The sequence below is a fragment of the Dromiciops gliroides genome, chromosome 2 (genome assembly GCF_019393635.1).
Source record: "Dromiciops gliroides isolate mDroGli1 chromosome 2, mDroGli1.pri, whole genome shotgun sequence".
In the NCBI taxonomy this organism is placed as follows: Eukaryota; Metazoa; Chordata; class Mammalia; order Microbiotheria; family Microbiotheriidae; genus Dromiciops; species Dromiciops gliroides.
In genome coordinates, this window is record NC_057862.1 from 281,324,900 (window position 1) to 281,342,896 (window position 17,997).

Here is a 17,997-nt window from a genome sequence, read left to right on the forward strand (position 1 = left end):
CAATGTCATGAAAGCCTAGAGAGGAGAGAGCATCAAGGAGGAGAAGGTGATCAATAGTTTCAAAAACTACGGAAGGGGCAGCTAGGTGGCACAGTGGATAGAGCACCGGCCCTGGAGTCAGGAGGAACTAAGTTCAAATTGGCCTCAGACACTTAACACTTACTAGCTGTGTGACCCTGGGCAAGTCACTTAACTCCAATTGCCTCACACCAAAAAAGAAAAAAAAGAAAAAAAGAAAGAAAGAAAATAAAGGAAGCAAGTGAGAGGAGAAGAATTAGTGACACTCAGGATAGATGGTTTTCTGAAGGAATTTAGCTGAGAAAGGAAGGAGAAATAAAGGATGATGAGATGGTATATATATATATATATATTTAATATATATTTTAATATTATATATAGTTATATATTTGTGTTTAATTGTAGTCTTCTCTTGGGCAGGAGGGAGGGGAGGTAGAGAGGGAGGAAAAAATAAAATAAGAACTGTACAATGGAGAACAAAAGAAAACTTAGAAGGAAGCACAGAAAAGCTGGGTAACTTTGAAAACAATCTGTAGTATTTATTACATAGGTTTTCTTGAAATGGAAATGTTTTATATTGAATCTTCTCTTATGTTCTGCTATGTATGTGGAAATGTTCTTTTTGGTTTTCTCATTTTATATTTAAGTTTAAAATGCATAAGAAATTAAAAAACAAACCAGGGAAGAAAATGGAAAACCACTTCAGTATCTTTGTCAAGAAAACCCCAAATGGGGTCACGGGGAGTTGGACATGACTGAAACAACTAAACAAAAGTGGGGATGATAATAGCATATACCTTTCAGGGTTGTTGTGAAGATCAAATGAGATAATATTTGTAAAAGAGTGGTATGGTATGGCACATAGTAGGTGCTTAATAAATGCTTATTCCCTTCTTTTCCCTTCCTTCCCTATGTGAAGAATCTTACTTCCTTTCAACTTCTAACTCTGCCGTCTTGATTGGAAAAATGGCACTTTAAGGGATATAAAGCATTTTTATCACAACAATCCTGCGAGGGCAGGAATGATTATTCCCACTTTACAGAAGGGAAAACTGAAGTGAAAAGGGGAAATGACTTCTGCCAGTCAATATAAAATTGCTAGTCAATTGCTAGTCAATATCAGATGCAGGAGTAGAACCCAGATATCCTAATCCCAACTTCAGCTATTCATTGCCGTTTCTACTGCACATTACTTTGTTTCCATGCTTGTCCTGCACCCTCTTTGGGAATTGTTGGTATACTCATCTGTCCTGGATCTCTGATTTGATATAAATATTTCCCTAGGTGATGGGTGGTGGGCATAAGGGGAACTGAGGATGTGAGTGCTACCCCACTAGGACATTTTTTTTACCCAAAGGAGTGAATTATAAACTATTAGAGCTAGAAGAGACATCCAAGTCATTTACTGCAATCTAAAGTGATCTTATAAGTCATGTTGCCCAGTGTAGGCATCCTGGATAACCTTCCTGACACATTACCAGCTTTTTCTTGGATACATCCAATGAGAGGGAGCTTAATACCTGAAGGACTAATAATAGAATTTCAGGTATAGAAGCAGTGTCATCAGGGAAATATTTTGAGGCTTTCAGTGATTCTGTTTCCTTCTATGTAAAAAGAGAGGGTTGGACAAGATGACTTCAAAAGTCCTTTCCCACTTCAGCATTTGCGCTATTAGTCTGTGATACTGTGGATGTTGCTTGAGTAGGCCCAAACAGAATCACTTGTCAGCTTGGTTTCTATAGTTGATGGCATGTGTGTGTCTGGGAAGGAAAAAAAAAAAACCAACAAAACAAGTTATTGATAGCCTTCCTTATGTCATCCAGATGGTACTGCCAGAAAAATCCCTGAGACAAGGATGGCCTCCTGCCTAAGCTGGATGTGCAGCCTGCATATCACTGATATTGGGATGGTCCATTGTTGATAAACACAGCAATAAAGAAATGAAACTCACCTTAGATCCCAGGCTTGAGCCCTGACTCTACCCCTAACTTCTGACGTGAATCTCTGCAATTCTCTCCCTAAGCCTCAGTTTCTCTGAAGAAATTTCAGAGAAGCTTGGACTATCTGATCTCTAAGGATTCTTCCAGCTCTGACATTCTATGGTTCTAAATCACCTTGGAAGTAAATGGGGAGGGGCAGCTAGGTGGCACAGTGGATAAAGCACCAGCCCTGGAGTCAGGAGTACCTGAGTTCAAACCCGGCCTCAGACACTTAACACTTACTAGCTGTGTGACCCTGGGCAAGTCACTTAACCCCAATTGCCTTACCGAAAAGAAAAAAAAAAAAAAGAAGTAAATGGGGAGGAGTCTGTTCATAGAGCACAACTGAGATGGTGGGGAGACAAGGAGACCAGGAGGGGAACTAAATTGAATAGTTTTGTCCTTGGGTGAAAGTAATAAAGGAAAGAAACAAACAAAAAATCCCACACAAATAAACATTCCTTCTGTCTTCTTATTTTCATATAGATAAATTCTATGTTTCTGCCTTTGTTCTCTCAACTCTGTGAAAGTTGGAAGGGTCTTCAGTGTCTTCCTCTCTAAAATGAAGGGACTGGACTAGCTGGTTTCTGAGTCTCCCAGAAAGGAAGTGACTTGCCCAAAGTCACCTGGAAATGCAGGACTCTCAACTTCCTGTGCTGGATTCTTTCTTTCTCTGTCCCCCCCTACCTACTTTAACTAATTAATGAATCACATCTTATCTTCAAAAGACAAATATAAGTTTTCAAATGCATTAAAAGGGAACAAAAGAAAATACAAGAACAAAACACGGAAGCAATTATAAATTATTGTACTATGCCTGTGAACTTCTGTAATTTATAGATTGTTAAAAATCACTGCAAAAAACATGGTTATAACAAAATTATATCCATCTGTTGATAACTTTCTTTTTTCTAGAATTACCTTTTCATCTCCTTTAACCATTTATTTATTGGAAAATGCCTTTGTTCTTACATATTTGCATAAATTCTCTCTATATATTAAAAATTCATTAGGGAAATTTACTGCAAAGATTTTTTTCCCCTCAGCTAACTATTTCCCTTCTAATTATCTTTGCATTGATTTTGATTGTACAAAAACTTTCCAGTTTTAAGTAATCAAAATTGGATATTTAATATTCTATTTTTTCCTTTTTTTCTTTTTAAAAATTTTATTTATTATTTATGTATTTATTTAATTTTATTTATTTGTTTGTTTGTTTGCAGGGCAATGAGGGTTAAGTGACTTGCCCAGGGTCACACAGCTAGTAAGTGTCAAGTGTCTGAGGCCGGATCTGAACTCAGGTACTCCTGACTCCAGGGCCAGTGCTCTATCCACTGCGCCATCTAGCTGCCCCCTTGTAGTTATCTTGAAAGAATTTTCCCCCTATTTATTCCTGCTGAATTTTTTTGGTAATATATAGAAAAGATAAATATTTTTGTGAATTTATTTACTTCTACTTTAGTGAAGTTATTATTTTAACAATTTAAAATTTTATTTATTTAATTTTAAATTTATGGAATAAAACAAGCATTGCCATAACATAGTATAACAAAAAGATATGCTATTCCTTTTAAATATAAAATAAAGTTATCATGTAAATTTCATTTATTTTTTTCCCTCTCCTTCCCACCCTATAGATATGGCTACTATTAAACACAAATATGTACATATATATGTAAAATTGTTCTTTACATTTATCAATGATCTATTTATCAATTCTTTCTCTAGATGCAGATAGCATCTTCCTTCATATGTACTTTATAGCTAATTTGGGTATTTATAATATCAAAATGACTTATTTATTCAAAGTTGTTCTTAAAATAATATTGCTGAGGCAGCTAGGTGGCAAAGTGGATAAAACACCGGCCCTGGATTCAGGAGGACCTGAGTTCAAATTCGGCCTCAGACACTTGACACTTAGTAGCTGTGTGACCCTGGGCAAGTCACTTAACCCTCACTGCCCTGCAGAGAATAAAACCCCAAACCTCACCAAAAACAATATTGCTGTCAGTGTATAAAATGTTCTCTTGGCTCTACTCATTTTGCTTTTCATGATTTCATGTAAGTCTATCCATGTTTTTCTAAAATCATCAAACTCATTCTTTCTTTGTTTCTTTCTTTTTTGCAAAGCAATTAGGATTAAGTGACTTGCTCAGAGTTACAGAACTAGCAAGTGTTAAGTGTCTGAGACCAGATTTGAACTTAGGTCCTCCTGACTCCAGGGTCAGTGCTCTATCCACTGCGCCAACTAGTACCCCAAGCTCATTATTTCTTATAGCACAGTAGTATTCCATTGTAATCATATTCCACAAATTGTTTAGCCATTCCCCAATTGATGGGCACACTCACAATTTTGAATTCTTTGCCATCACAGAGAACTGCTATAAATATTTTAGAACAGATAGGTTCTTTTTGTTTTCCCCTAATCATCTTTGGATATAGACCTAATAGTAGTATTGCTGGGTCAATTTAATAACTCTTTGGGCATAATTCCAGATTGCTTTTCAAAATGGTTGGATCAGTTCACAACTCTACCAACAATGAATTAGTGTCCCAATTTTTCCACATCCCCTCCAACATTTGTCACTTTCCCCTTCAATTATTTTAGCCAATCTGATAGGTGTAAAATGTTATCTCAAGGTTGTTTTAACTTGTATTTCTCTAATCAACAATGATTTAGAGCATTTTTTCACATGCCTATAATTTTTTTGGATTCCTTATTGGAAAACTGTCTGTTCATATCCTTTGACCATTTGTCAGTTAGGAAATGACTAGTATTCTTATAGATTTTACAAAATATTTTAATATATTTGAGATATGAGACATTTATCTGAGAAACTCTATATAGTTCCTCCTCCCTCCAATTTTTTGCTTTCTTTCTGCTCTTGGCAACATTTGTTTTATTTGTAGAAATCCTTTTTAATTTAATGTAATCAAAATTATCCATTTTATGCCTCATCCTGCTCTCTATCACTTGTTTATTCATAAATTATTTGCCTGTTCATAAGTTTGATAAGTAATATGTTCCATGTTCTTCAAATTTTCTTGTACTGTCTCTCTTTATATCTAGGTCATGTGTCCATTTTTACCTTTTCTTGGTAAATGGTGTAAGATATTGGTCTAAGCAAATATGGTCATGTTTTACATAATCATACACGTAGAACCCATATCTGATTGTTTGCTGCCTTAGAGAGAGAGGCAGGGAGGGAAAGAGGGATAAAAATTAGAACCCCAAAGTAGAAATAAAAATGTTTATTAGAAAAAAAAAAGATATTGGTCTCTGCCCAATTTCTGCCACTCTGCCTTCTAGTTTTCCTACCAATTTTTACCAAATAATGAATTTTTATCCCCAAATCTTCTTTACATTTATTGAATATAAGATTACTACATGTAATTGCTGCTGTAAATTGTAAGTCTATTTTGTTCCATTGATCTACCTTTCTATTTCTTAGCCAGTACCAGATAGATTTGATAATTACACCTTATAATATAGTTTGTTATTTTTAATTGAATTACTTTAAATTGAATCCCCCGGGTTCCTTAAATAAACCATGATATCATCTGCACAAAGTGATCATTCTGTTTCTACTTGGCCTATTATTCCCTAAATTTCTCTACCTTATTGCTTTAGTGAGACTTTCTAGAACTATGTCTAATAATAGAGGTGATAAGGAACATCCTTGAACTTAGAAAATTTTTCTAAGTGTCTTTCCTTTGTAGATAATGTTTACTCTTGGTTTTAGATATATATGGCTTATCATATTAAAGAAAGGTCCATTTATACTTAAGCTTTTAAATGATTTTAACATAAAGTAGTGTAGCTTGTCCAAAGTTTTTGTAGCTTTCATTTTTTGAGTTGCTTGTCCCTATGGAGTTTTGGGGAGCATGTATTTTTATCTTTGATCTATGAGGATTTGTGAGGAGAAGCAGAGAGAAAGAAAGTGACACGTCTTTCTTTTTAGAACTGTCAGTTGTTATATTGTGAAGAAATATTACAAAGAGAATTCTGTGAGGAGTGAGTTTGTCAAATGGCTGAAAAGAAGCTAGAGAAGACAGAGAGAAAGGAGGAGAGATATTCTAGTGAAATTTTTTTTCATATTTTCTTGCAAAAAGAATAAATCTTGGGGGCAGCTAGGTGATGCAGTGGATAAAGCACTGGCCCTGGATTCGGGAGGACCTGAGTTCAAATCTGGTCTCAGATACTTGACACTTACTAGCTGTGTGACCTTGGGCAAGTCACTTAACCCTCATTGCCCCACCAAAAAAAAAAAAAAGAAGATATCTTGCTTGGTATCTTGAAAGAAACTGAATGGTGTGGGACTGTTTTCACAAGTAGTTATCTGCCCTTATAGTGAGAGTTTGAGGTCACTCTGTGACATTTTTCAGAGCTAAAATATTGTAATTATTTATGTCTTTGTTTTAATAGATTTCAATAGTTTACAAATTGAATATTCAATAATTTAAATATTTATTTGGTTATGGGATATTAAGGAACTTGGAAAGGAGATTTCTCTAGTGTTATTCAAATAAATAATATTTAATGAAAGAGTAAGTTTGGTTAATACATGGAGTAGAGGCTTGAACCATATGATTATTTAATGAGAAAGAGGTTGTAATTATTAACTACATGTGATTGAATCAGGCTCCTAATGGTTGGGTTCTCTCCCTCCCCCTGTCCCAACTCCCTCTTTGTTAGGGACCAGTGACTAGTGCCCTAGTTCCATTTAACCACTTGACATTAGTTATCTTTTACAAGGGGTATTTACTTTAAAGTTATATTAAGAACAAGCATACAAAAAACTTTTAGGACTAAGGAAACCCAAGTCATGCTTTAGTTTTCAAAAAAATCTGGAATTGTGAGCTGCTAGGACAATACAAATCTGGTAAACTATCTGTGGAACATACATAGTGGTTTTTATTTCCCAGGATAATGTAATAAGTGTTGAGCTATTGTTTTATGTTTTAAGATGTGTGTGTTGATGTGTGCTTATGAGTCTTTAGTGCTTAAAGTATTTCTTTTGTGGTGAAGAAAATAAATAGCTGTTATATCTGATATCTACTTTATCCATTGAATATCTTTTCTAAAAGGGACTCTATTCATTTCTTCCAGGGGAAACCCCAGACATGTGCTTTTAAGGGATATTCCCTGGAATTTCAAGGTGGGAACATAACAAGTTGGTGTGGAAGAAAAGGCCTGGTTCTTTCTGGTGTCAGAACTAAACTGATTGAGCCCAGAGTGGGGGAGGGGGGGCTTTTATGGGAGGCTGACACCCACGTGGCAGGAGCTACAAAAAAATTCTCCCTCTCTCTAAGCACAGAGAATGGCTGGTTTTCCCCCTCTTTTTTGGAGATATTCCTGGAAGCACCTTAAGGGTAATTTGAATGACTCCTCTCAGTTGCTTTGGTGAAAAATGGGTGAAGAAAGTAACATCTTGGGGCAGCTAGATGGCGCAGTGGATAGAGCACCGGCCCTGGAGTCAGGAGTACCCGAGTTCAAATCTGGCTTCAGACACTTAATACTTACTAGCTGTGTGACCCTCGGCAAGTCACTTAACCCCAGTTGCCTCACTAAAAAAAAAAAAAAAAGAAAAAGAAAAAAAAAGAAAGTAACATCTTACAGTCACCAAAGGAGCCATCATAAATGGATGATGCAGTGGATAAAGTGCTAGGCCTGGAGTCCAGAAGATCTGAGTTCAAGTCCAGACTCAGATGCTTAGTAGCTTTATGACACTGGGAAAGCCACTTAAACTGTTTCCTTAAGTTTCCTCATCTGTTAAATGGGGAGAAGAATAGCCCCTACCTCCTGGGACTGTTGTATGGACCAAATGAGATAATAATTGTGCAGTGCTTAGCACAATGCCTGGCACATAGGAAGTGCTATATGTTGTTGTTGTTATTATTATTAATCCTATAGACATTCAGAAAAGGGAAAGATAGGGGACGTGTGATACAGTTAGGCAGAGCTTCCTGGAGGAGGTTGTAGCAGAGGTGGGCCTTGGAATATGGATATAGTTTGGAGAAACACAAAAGAAGATGCCCATGGGATTCCAAAGAGGGGTGTGAGCAGGAGTAGTGGAGGCTACAGGAATTGCCACAGCTTGAGGCTCCCAGATACATTCACCAATCTTGGCTTGCGCTGGAGGCAATGAGGACATGAGCTTTCTTGGAGGGAAAGATGAGTCTTGGGTAATACAGAGAGAAGATTGGATAGGTAAAATGGGTCAGGTTGAAATATGGAGCACATTGTCCCTGGGCAGTAGAGAGGCGAAGGAAGCAGTTGAATGGAAACAGTGCTTTGGGAAGATTTACTTTTTGATTTAGGGGTGGGGTGGGGCTTTGGGGGTTAAGTGACTTGCCCAGGGTCACACAGCTAGTAAGTATCAAGTGTCTGAGGCTGGATTTGAACTCAGGTCCTCCTGAATCCAGGGCTGGTGCTTTATCCACTGCACCACCTAGCTGCCCCTTAACTTTTTTATTTTTAACTAAGTGGTCAAATGCAACCAGTCCATCTCATTGATTATGTGACACTTGGCCCTTCAGTCATTGGCCTTGTGACTTTATTAGCTGGTTAGAGGCATTGTGGTGAAAAGGAAAGCTTCATGAACTAGTTCAGCCCCTAGCTGTGACTATGGAAAAGTATCTCCTTTCCCCCGCCCCCGCTTCTCAGTTTCCTCATCTGAAAAATGAAGGAGGTTGGACCAGATGGTGTCTGAGGCCCCTGCCAGCCCTGACATTCACTGCTCTGAGGTTACAAAAGTTGACCACGGCTGTGTATAGACTTCTCTCACTCCTCCCATCCCCCTGCTTTTCCAGGGCTTTAAGGCGTCTCTTACTTTGAGGACAGGAACATGCCCCTACCTACAGGAGTGGACAAGGTTTGGGGTTCATATGTGCATTCACTGTCTATTCACGGTTCACATGTGCTCACTGCCTAGCCACAGAAGTTTCTCCTTTCCAAAGGCTCTCCTCAGGCTGTGCTTTTCTGACACCATTGCACCTCATCTTCTTTTTCCCTTTGAAGTTTGTTCTTGATGTTCAACTTAACCAAATATTGCTCAGATACACAACCTTCTTTGAAGTCTTGTTTGTATCTCCCCATGAGGCTATGAGATGTGGAGCTAAGGGGGCTATGAAGGGAGCAGCAGGGGCCTGAGCTCCCAGACATTCTCTTAGTTGGGTAAAGAACAGGGCCCTGACCCTCCTTGCTTCCCACAGGGCTTCTACTTCCTAACATTCTAGGGAAGAGCTGGTTAAACTGAACATCAAAGGCAATTCTTAGAAGGAAAGAGAAAGAGAAGTCTTCCATGGGGTACAAAGAAAGGCCCAGTCAAGTGATTTTGGCTTCTGCCTCTTTGGGATGAGAACTCAGGCTCTTTCTAGGTATGGCTCACTATGGGTTAGCTAGGGGACGATCGATCGTCCACTTTGTGGGACTGTTGGGCTGCTCACTTCTCTTTTCTTTCCTTCCAGTAGCCTACAGTGTCCATGTTGTTACTGATCTTGGCCAAGTGACGTCAGGCTCTCAGGGGACCTCATCCTTTTTTCTTCTTCTTCTTCTTCCTTTTTTTTTTTTGTGGGGCAATGAGGGTTAAGTGACTTGCCCAGGGTCATACAGCTAGTAAGTGTCAAGTGTCTGAGGCTGGATTTGAACCCAGGTACTCCTGAATCCAGGGCTGGCGCTTTACCACTGTGCCATCTAGCTGCCCCCAGAGGACCTCATCCTTAGCCAGTGAACCTAGTCTGAGGGAATCTGAGATCTTGGGGGAATGTTCCATCTCCTCCCAAACACACACTGATGTCCTCTTGGAGGGAAAGAGGAAAAGAGGAAGGAAGAAAAGAAAGGAGGAAAGGAAGGAGAGAAGGAGGAGGGGAAAGAAAAGGAAGTGAGGGAGGGAGAGAGGAAAGGAATCAAGGAGGAAGGAAGAGTGAAAATAGGAAAAGAGTAGGGGAGCTAGGGAGTGAGAGAGGAAGGAAGGAAGGGATGGAGAGAATAAGGAAGGTAAAATGGGAGGAAGGAAGAGAGGGAGGGAGGAAAAAAGGAAGGAAAGGAGGAAAGAAAAGAGAAAAAGAAAAGAAAGGGAGCTGGGTGAAGAGCCATCTCGGTTACAGCCCCAGCTTTGCAAGGCTTCCTCCATGATCCTTTGGGTCGGATTTCTCCAAACATGTGGTGGAGCTGAAGGAGACTGGTTTGTTTTCTGGGAAACAAATGTACGGCAGCAATTGAAGCAGCCACCTGAGCTTTCCCTCCTTCCCTTCTTGCCACCCCGTCCCCCGTCCCCCGTCCCCCGCCCCTTCCTGATGGGGCTCTGAGTTCTCAGAGCTAATGGAGAGAGAAATCGAGCATTTAAGAGACAAGGAGAGTGTGTGAGCCCACTGATGTGTGCATATGCTTGGGAACATGTGTGAGCACATGTGTAAATGTGTAGATGCCAACTTATTTGGCTATGTATGTGATTACACATGTATATGAATTACGTATGTGTCTTTGGGAGGAATTGAAGCTGATTTGCTTGTGGGCGTGGGTCATACGTAGTAGGTAGTAGGGTAGTATATAGGGCTTCAAATTCTTCCCATAGAAAGTGTCCGCTTGGGGCAGCTAGGTGGCGCAGTGGATAGAGCACAGGCCCTGGAGTCAGGAGTACATGAGTTCAAATCTGGCCTCAGACACTTAACACTTACTATCTGTGTGACCCTGGGCAAGTCACTTAACCCCAATTGCCTCACTAAAAAAACCAAAAAACCAACCAAACAAACAAACAAGAAAGTGTCTGCTCTCTCCACTTCTTCCTCCATTCCTTTATAGTTGTTCAGTTGTGTCCAACTCTTTCTGACCTCATTTAGGGTTTTCTTGGCAAAGGTACTGGAGTGATTTGCCATTTCTTTCTTTTTATAGATGAAGAAACGGAGGCAAACAGGGTTAAGTGACTTGCCCAGGGCCATACAACTAGTGTCTGAGGCTGGATTTGAACTTAGGTCTTCCAGACTCCAGGTCCAGGGCTATATCTCCTGTGCCACCTTGCTGCCTTCCTCCATTCTTACCTTCACTAATATTACAAGACAGAGGCAGAAGGGGCAGCTAGGTGGCACAGTAGAAAAAGCACCAGCCCTGGATTCAGGAGAACCTGAGTTCAAATACGGCCTCAGACACTTGACACTTACTAGCTGTGTGACTCTGGGCAAATCACTTAACCCTCATTGCCCCATCAAAAAAAAAATACTACATGTAGCAGTAAAATAAATTTACATATAATTTATGGGGCAGCTAGGTGGCATAGTGGATAGAACACTGGCCCTGGATTCAGGAGGACCTGAGTTCAAATACGGCCTCAGACACTTGACACTTAACTAGTTGTGTGACCTTGGGCAAGTCACTTAACCCCAATTATCTCACCAAAAAAAAGAAAGAAAGAGAGAAAGAAAGAAACAAGACAGAGGCAGATATTGGAAGAAAATAGAGCCTGGTCCTTCCCTGCCATCAGATCTTATCTCCTTCAGGAAACCATCCAAGGCTAATCTAATCTGAGTCTGTTCACCCTAATTACTCCAGCTTTTGTTTTAGTAATTATATGCAAAGATAGCCAATGGGAACCAAGAGGTGCCATTTTGGGATCTCCAGGATATTTTTCTCCCTTCCCCCAACCAAAAAAAGAAAAAGCTATGGAGCAGCTCCCTATGTTGCTGTTGCCTGAGATTCCACTACTGACGTTTCATCACAAAGCACTTTGAGGGGGCAGCTAAGTGGTGGAGTGGATAAAGCACTAGCCCTGGATTCAGGAGGACCTGAGTTCAAATCCACCCTCAGACACTTGACACTTACTAGCTGTGTGACCTTGGGCAAGTCATTTAACCCTCATTGCCCAGCAAAAAACCCCCAAAACCCAAACCCCAACACTTTGAATGTACCTCTTATCACACATTGCCTTGCATTGTTGTTACATGTGTCCTCGTTTCCTCTCGTCCCCAGAGACTATAAGCTCTGTGAAGGCAGGGAGACCAGTTCTCACTGATTCTTCCATGCCCTACAGAGTCTAGCAACAGTCTTCACAGAGTATTTGATAAAAATTGAATGTAGAATGTTTCATCCATCATTCCTATGAATGAAAGGCCTTTGAGAGTTCTCTGCTAAAATGCCAACGGGTTTGAACCTCTGTGGGTGGAAGCTATTTTTTCTAAGGTCCCTATAAACTCTGATATTCACTATTCTGTGTCTTCAGGTTTCTTTCAGTTCTGTCATTCTTTGAATCTCTAAGTCAATAGGTTCTTTGAAGCCAGGATCATGTCTTCTGTATTCCTTGGAGTCTATTCCAGGCTTGGATGATATATAAAAAGCTAAATGAAACCAGCATGTCTAGGATGAAGGGCATTTTGGGGGGATAAAAAGGGCTTAGTAAGAATGGGTTATGTGAAAAGCCAATATAGTGAAAGCAGTATGCCATGGGAGGAAGACGCTGAATTTGGAATGGGAGGATCTGAGTTCAAAGCCTCTTTTACATTGGGCAAAATACTTGGCCTCTCTTGGCCTCACGTTCTTCATCTGTAAAATGTGGTTGGACGAGATTACTTCAGAAATCCATTCCAAACTCTAAAGCTCTGATCCCACAAATGTTGTTGTTTGTCTTTCGTTCTCGAAGAGGACCATGACATAAGGGTGATGTCATGGCTTGCACTGAACCAGATTTAAGTGAGGGAGGGCTGTGCAAGGTCACCAACCTCACTTTCTCATCCAAGAGATATCTGGGTCCAGTAGCAAGATATATATCAGGATGATCAGAGATGGCCCCGGATGCTTAAGGCAATTGGGGTTAAGTGACTTGCCCAGGGACACACAGCTAGTAAGTAAGTGTCTGAAGTGAAATTTGAATTCAGGTCCTCCTGACTTCAGGGCCAGTGCTCTATCCATTGTGCCACCTAGCTGCCCTACAAATGACAGGTTTAGAAGTGTATTCTTGACTTGACAGTCTTTTCCTCCTAGTCTTTTGGGGGTGGACCCCGTAGACGTGTCCTAATGATAACACTGAGCCCAGGGCCAGTCCTACCCCCATTAGGAGTGATGTACCCTGGGGGCCTCAGGGAGGTAAGTGGAAAATGCGATTGCCCTGAGTTTCCCTTTTCAAACATCTTAAGATTCCAGGCTTCATCTCTCCCAGACAGTGGGACAAGTGTACTGGGTGTGGGACTGTTTACATAGACATTTGCTGCTGAGTCATAGCTGGAGAATTGGCAGCCAACAGCAAGGGGCTGAGGTTCAAGGCCAATTTTCTCTCTGCAGGTGAGACATTCCAGGTTACTTTGGGTAGTAGGGTCAGGCAGAGGAAGCTGGCAAAGCAGATTGATAAAAATGCAGCCATTCAAAGCCCCTTAATTGTATTTGAATATAGCACTGGATGAACTGCCCTTTTTTCTTTCTTTCTTTCTTTCTTTCTTTCTTTCTTTCTTTCTTTCTTTCTTTCTTTCTTTCTTTCTTTCTTTCTTTCTTTCTTTCTTTCTTTCTTTCTTTCTTTCTTTCTTTCTTTCTTTCTTTCTTTTTTCTGTTGTTGCACATAACCAAGCCACAACCCAGTATTCATAATCACAGATATGTCTGCTGAGAGCCCCTCTCTGTAATTCAATTGGCTTAGGAAACTGGGAAGGAGAAACCAGGAAAATTCAGCAGCTTCCTTTAAAGAGAACTGACTGTCCCTTGGGACAGTTGTCTTCACTGAGGGTAGGTGGGAAAACAAGGCAACAAATCCATTGCCTGCATTCTTGTCCAGGACCTAAACTCCCAAAACCTGTCCCTCCCCCCACCCCAATAAATACCTTTTGCATATGTTCCTAGGCAACAGATTCATCTTTAGAGGGTTCCTATACGATACAGGGGTTGTTTGGTTAGGAACTCTGTCTGTGACATTCCTCTGCCTGCCACTTGGGCAGAATGCCAGCAGCCTGCTCTCCAGGGTCCTCTCCTCAGGGTGGAATTATAGATCACAGAGCATCTGCACTGGAATGAGCCTGAGACTTTAACTAGTTCCACTCCAGCATTTTATAGATAGGGAAGCTGAAGTCAATTGAGCTGAAATGTCGTCCAAGGGCACACAGTCAGTCAGTGGCAGAGCCAGGACTAGAATTAGTCTCCTTGAGTTGGACATCTATAGGTTATGCTGCCATGCTGATGCATGTCTCATGATCTCTCTCTCTTTTTACTATCTCCTTCCCTGCTGACAGTTACATCTTCTTTATCCTTAAAATAAACCCCAAATCCAAACCAAACCAAACCCTAACTTAATCCTATCACCCCCTCCTGTTATTATCTTTCCTCCTTTTCACACAGCCAAACTTCCAGAAAAAATTGTTCATTTTGCTTTTATCCTTACTTTCTCAGCCCTTTGCCAACTGTCTTTGGCCTTCAATCAATCAGCTGAAAGTATCCCCTCTCTAAAAAAAATTATCTTTTGTTTTTATATTACCTTCATTTCCAAATATATTCTTCTCCCATCCTCTGTCCAGACAGACATCCCTTCTGACAAAAACCCCCAAACTTACCAATATATCAACCAAGTGTGACATATGTATGTGTGATGTTCCATACCTGGGGTTGCCTATCTCTGCAAAGAGAAGGAGGTGAATTTCTTCATCTCCTCCTTGGGAACAAGCTTGATCACCACAATTAGGGTTTTTTTGTGGTTCTTTCCATTTACATCGCAATATTTATGTATTTTTTATAGTTCTGCCTCATTCTTCCTCAATTCATATGTCTTCCCATGCTTTTCTGTATTTTCATATTCATAATTGTTTATAGCATAGTAATCTTCTCTTATATACATGTGCCAATTTGCTTAGCCATTCTCCAATCAATGAACATTTTATTTCTAGTTCTTTGCTACTACCCAAAAATGCTGTTCTATTTTGGCATATGTGGGAAACTTTTGTCTTTGACATCCTAGAGGAAAAAGATGGACATTTTAGTCACTTTTTAAAAGTTTAATTTCATACTGCTTTCTAGAATCGTTTGACCAATTCATACCTCCACCTGCAGTGCACTAGTGTGCCTGTCTTTCCACAACTTCTCTAACATCGAGTATTCTCATCTTCTGTCATCTTTGCCAATTTGCTGTGCATGAAGTAAAACTTCAGTTTTAAAAATTTGGATTTCTCCTATTTTTAGTGACTTGGTACAATCTTTTATGCATAACTCGCACTCTTTTGAGAAATATTTTTTCATATTCCTAGACCACTTATCCACTGGAAAATTACTCTTGGTCTTATATATTTGTATCAGTACCAGTGATCTCTCTTTTTTTTTTTTTTTTTGTGGGGCAATGAGGGCCCAGGATCACACAGCTAGTTAAGTGTCAAGTGTCTGAGGCTGGACTTGAACTCAGGTCCTCCTGAATCCAGGGCCGGTGCTTTATCCACTGCACCATCCAGCTCCCCCCCCCCCCCCCGTGATCTCTTAATTGACAAATATGAAGGCCTTTTCTCAGTCCTCATCCTTTTTGACTTCCGATAGCATTTGACATTTGGCTACCCTCTTCCTGAATGCACTCTCCAATTTGGGTTTTCATCACTGCTTTCTCCTTTGCTGAATCATCATTCACATTCTACTCCCTAATGGTGAGTATACACCAAAGTTCTGCACTAGATCCTTTTTTCTCCCTACACTCTAAGTGACTTCATCAGCTCCCATAGATTTTTTTTTTTTGGTGGGGCAATGAGGGTTAAGGGACTTACCCAAGGTCACACAGTGTCAAGTGTTTGAAGTCAGATTTGAATTCAGGTCCTCCTGACTCCAGGGCCTGTGCTTTATCCACTGCGCCACCTAGTTGCCCCAGCTCCCATAGATTTAATTATTACCACCATACCAATGATTATCAGATCCACATAATTAACCCTAGTCCTGAGCTCTGGTCCTACATCAGTAACAGATTATTGGACATTTTGAACTGAATTTCCTGTTGGTATCTCAACCTCAGAATGTGGACAACAGAATTCATCCTTCTCCACAAAACTACCCATTTCTGAACTCTTGTTTCTGTTGAGGGCACTACCATTCTTCCACTCATTCGGGTTCCTAACCTTGAAGTCTTCCAGCCAAATGGTACTGGACCTGGACCTGAGTTCATATCTACCTTTATACATTTACTACATGCGGGAGCTTGAGAAAATCACTTAACCTTTGACTGCCTCAGTTTTCTCATCTATATAATTGGGATAATAATAGCACTTACTTCCCAGGGTTGTTGTGAGGATCAAATGAGATATGATTTGTAAAGCATTGGGCAAGCCTTATAACACTATACAAATGCTAGATTTATATTTTTATCTAAATATTATGTCCTTTCACACATTCTATGGTACAACCCAATTAGTTTTTTTGTTCCTCATACATGCTATTCCATCTCCCATTTCCATCCTGACTTAGGCCTCCTAGGATTCAGTTTCTTTTGAAGCTCAGCTCAGGTGCCACCTTTAACATGAAGCCTTTCCTGATTCTCTTACTTTGGAATGCCATCCCCTCCAAAGATTATGTTGTATTTATTTAATAGATTTGTGTATGTATTCATGCATATAGATGTATATATGGTATACGTGTGTGTGTGGGTGGGCCAAAAGTCATGAACTCACAAAAGGGTTTCAATATTTAATAACTCCTTTATTTTTGTATTTATAATACCATATCATCATATATTGTATGTATAGGAAATATATAGGAAATGAAGAAAAATTAATTTTCAAAAAGTTATTAAAACAGCAGACCCCTTTGTGACTTTTGGCCAACCATGTACATACAAAACACACATGCACACACATGCACACATGTGTATATATACTTGCATACACAAATATACAGACATACAGACACAACATACACACACCTAAATACATATGCACATACATGTACAATACACACACAAATATATACATATGCACATATACACATATACATACCATCTCCCTACCAGACCATAAACTTCTTGAGGGCAGGGACTTAATTTCTGTCTTTGTATCCCCAGTAGGTACTTACTAAAATGCTTGTTGATTGGTTAGCTATTTTAACAATGTGCTATAATAGAAAGAACGTGTTAGATGTGGACTTGGAGTTAAAAGATATGATTTGGATTCCCAATTTTTATGTTAGCTCTGTTGAGACAGGTTCCTTCACCTTTTTAAATGTTATACTCCTTATCTATTAAATGAGGCTCATACTTGGGAACATTTAACTGAGAACTTCAAAGTACCTTAAAGGTCATATAGTCTAGCACCTTGGTTTTCTACATAAGGAAATTAAGGTTCGACAGATCATAAATGGCAGAGATCAGATCTGACCACAAGCCAGCTAGGTGGTGCAGTAGTGGAACTAGGTGGTACAGCCAGGTAAGCCTGGGGACAGGAAGACCTGAGTTCAAATCTGGCTCCAGACACCTAGTAATTTTGTGACACTGAACAAGTCACTTAACCCTGTTTGCCTAGTTTCCTTATCTGTAAAATGAGCTGAAGAAGAAAATGGCAAACCACTCCAGTATCTTTCCCAAGAAAAACCCAAATAAGGCCACTTCTGCCTTCAAATACAGTACCATTGCCACTATGCTATGCTACCTCTTGCCCAACCTTCTTCACTGGGGGAAGAGCTTTGTAAATTGAAAAGCCGTGTTGAAATGTGAGCTATTATTATTTTAACAAATTCAGAACTAACATTAGCATCAGAGCTCATTGTGAAAGATAATTCTGTGACACTAGATCGTGTACCAGGGGAACAACATATGGGTGATTGTCTGAACTGTCCTAAATGCTTATTATGAGAGTGATGGTATTTTTATCCTAAATATATGTAGCACAGTATTGTCTGAATAGCTACAATTTTTACCTTATTGGCATGACTCAAAGGGAATTGAGCACAGGGAATGGGGGGAAGGGTCTTCAAGCTATATCATTCAGTGGGAAAAATGCTGGGGCTGGCATCAGAGTAAAATTCAGGCTTTGTCATTTACTACCTATGTGACCTTTGGCAAGTCACTTAAAG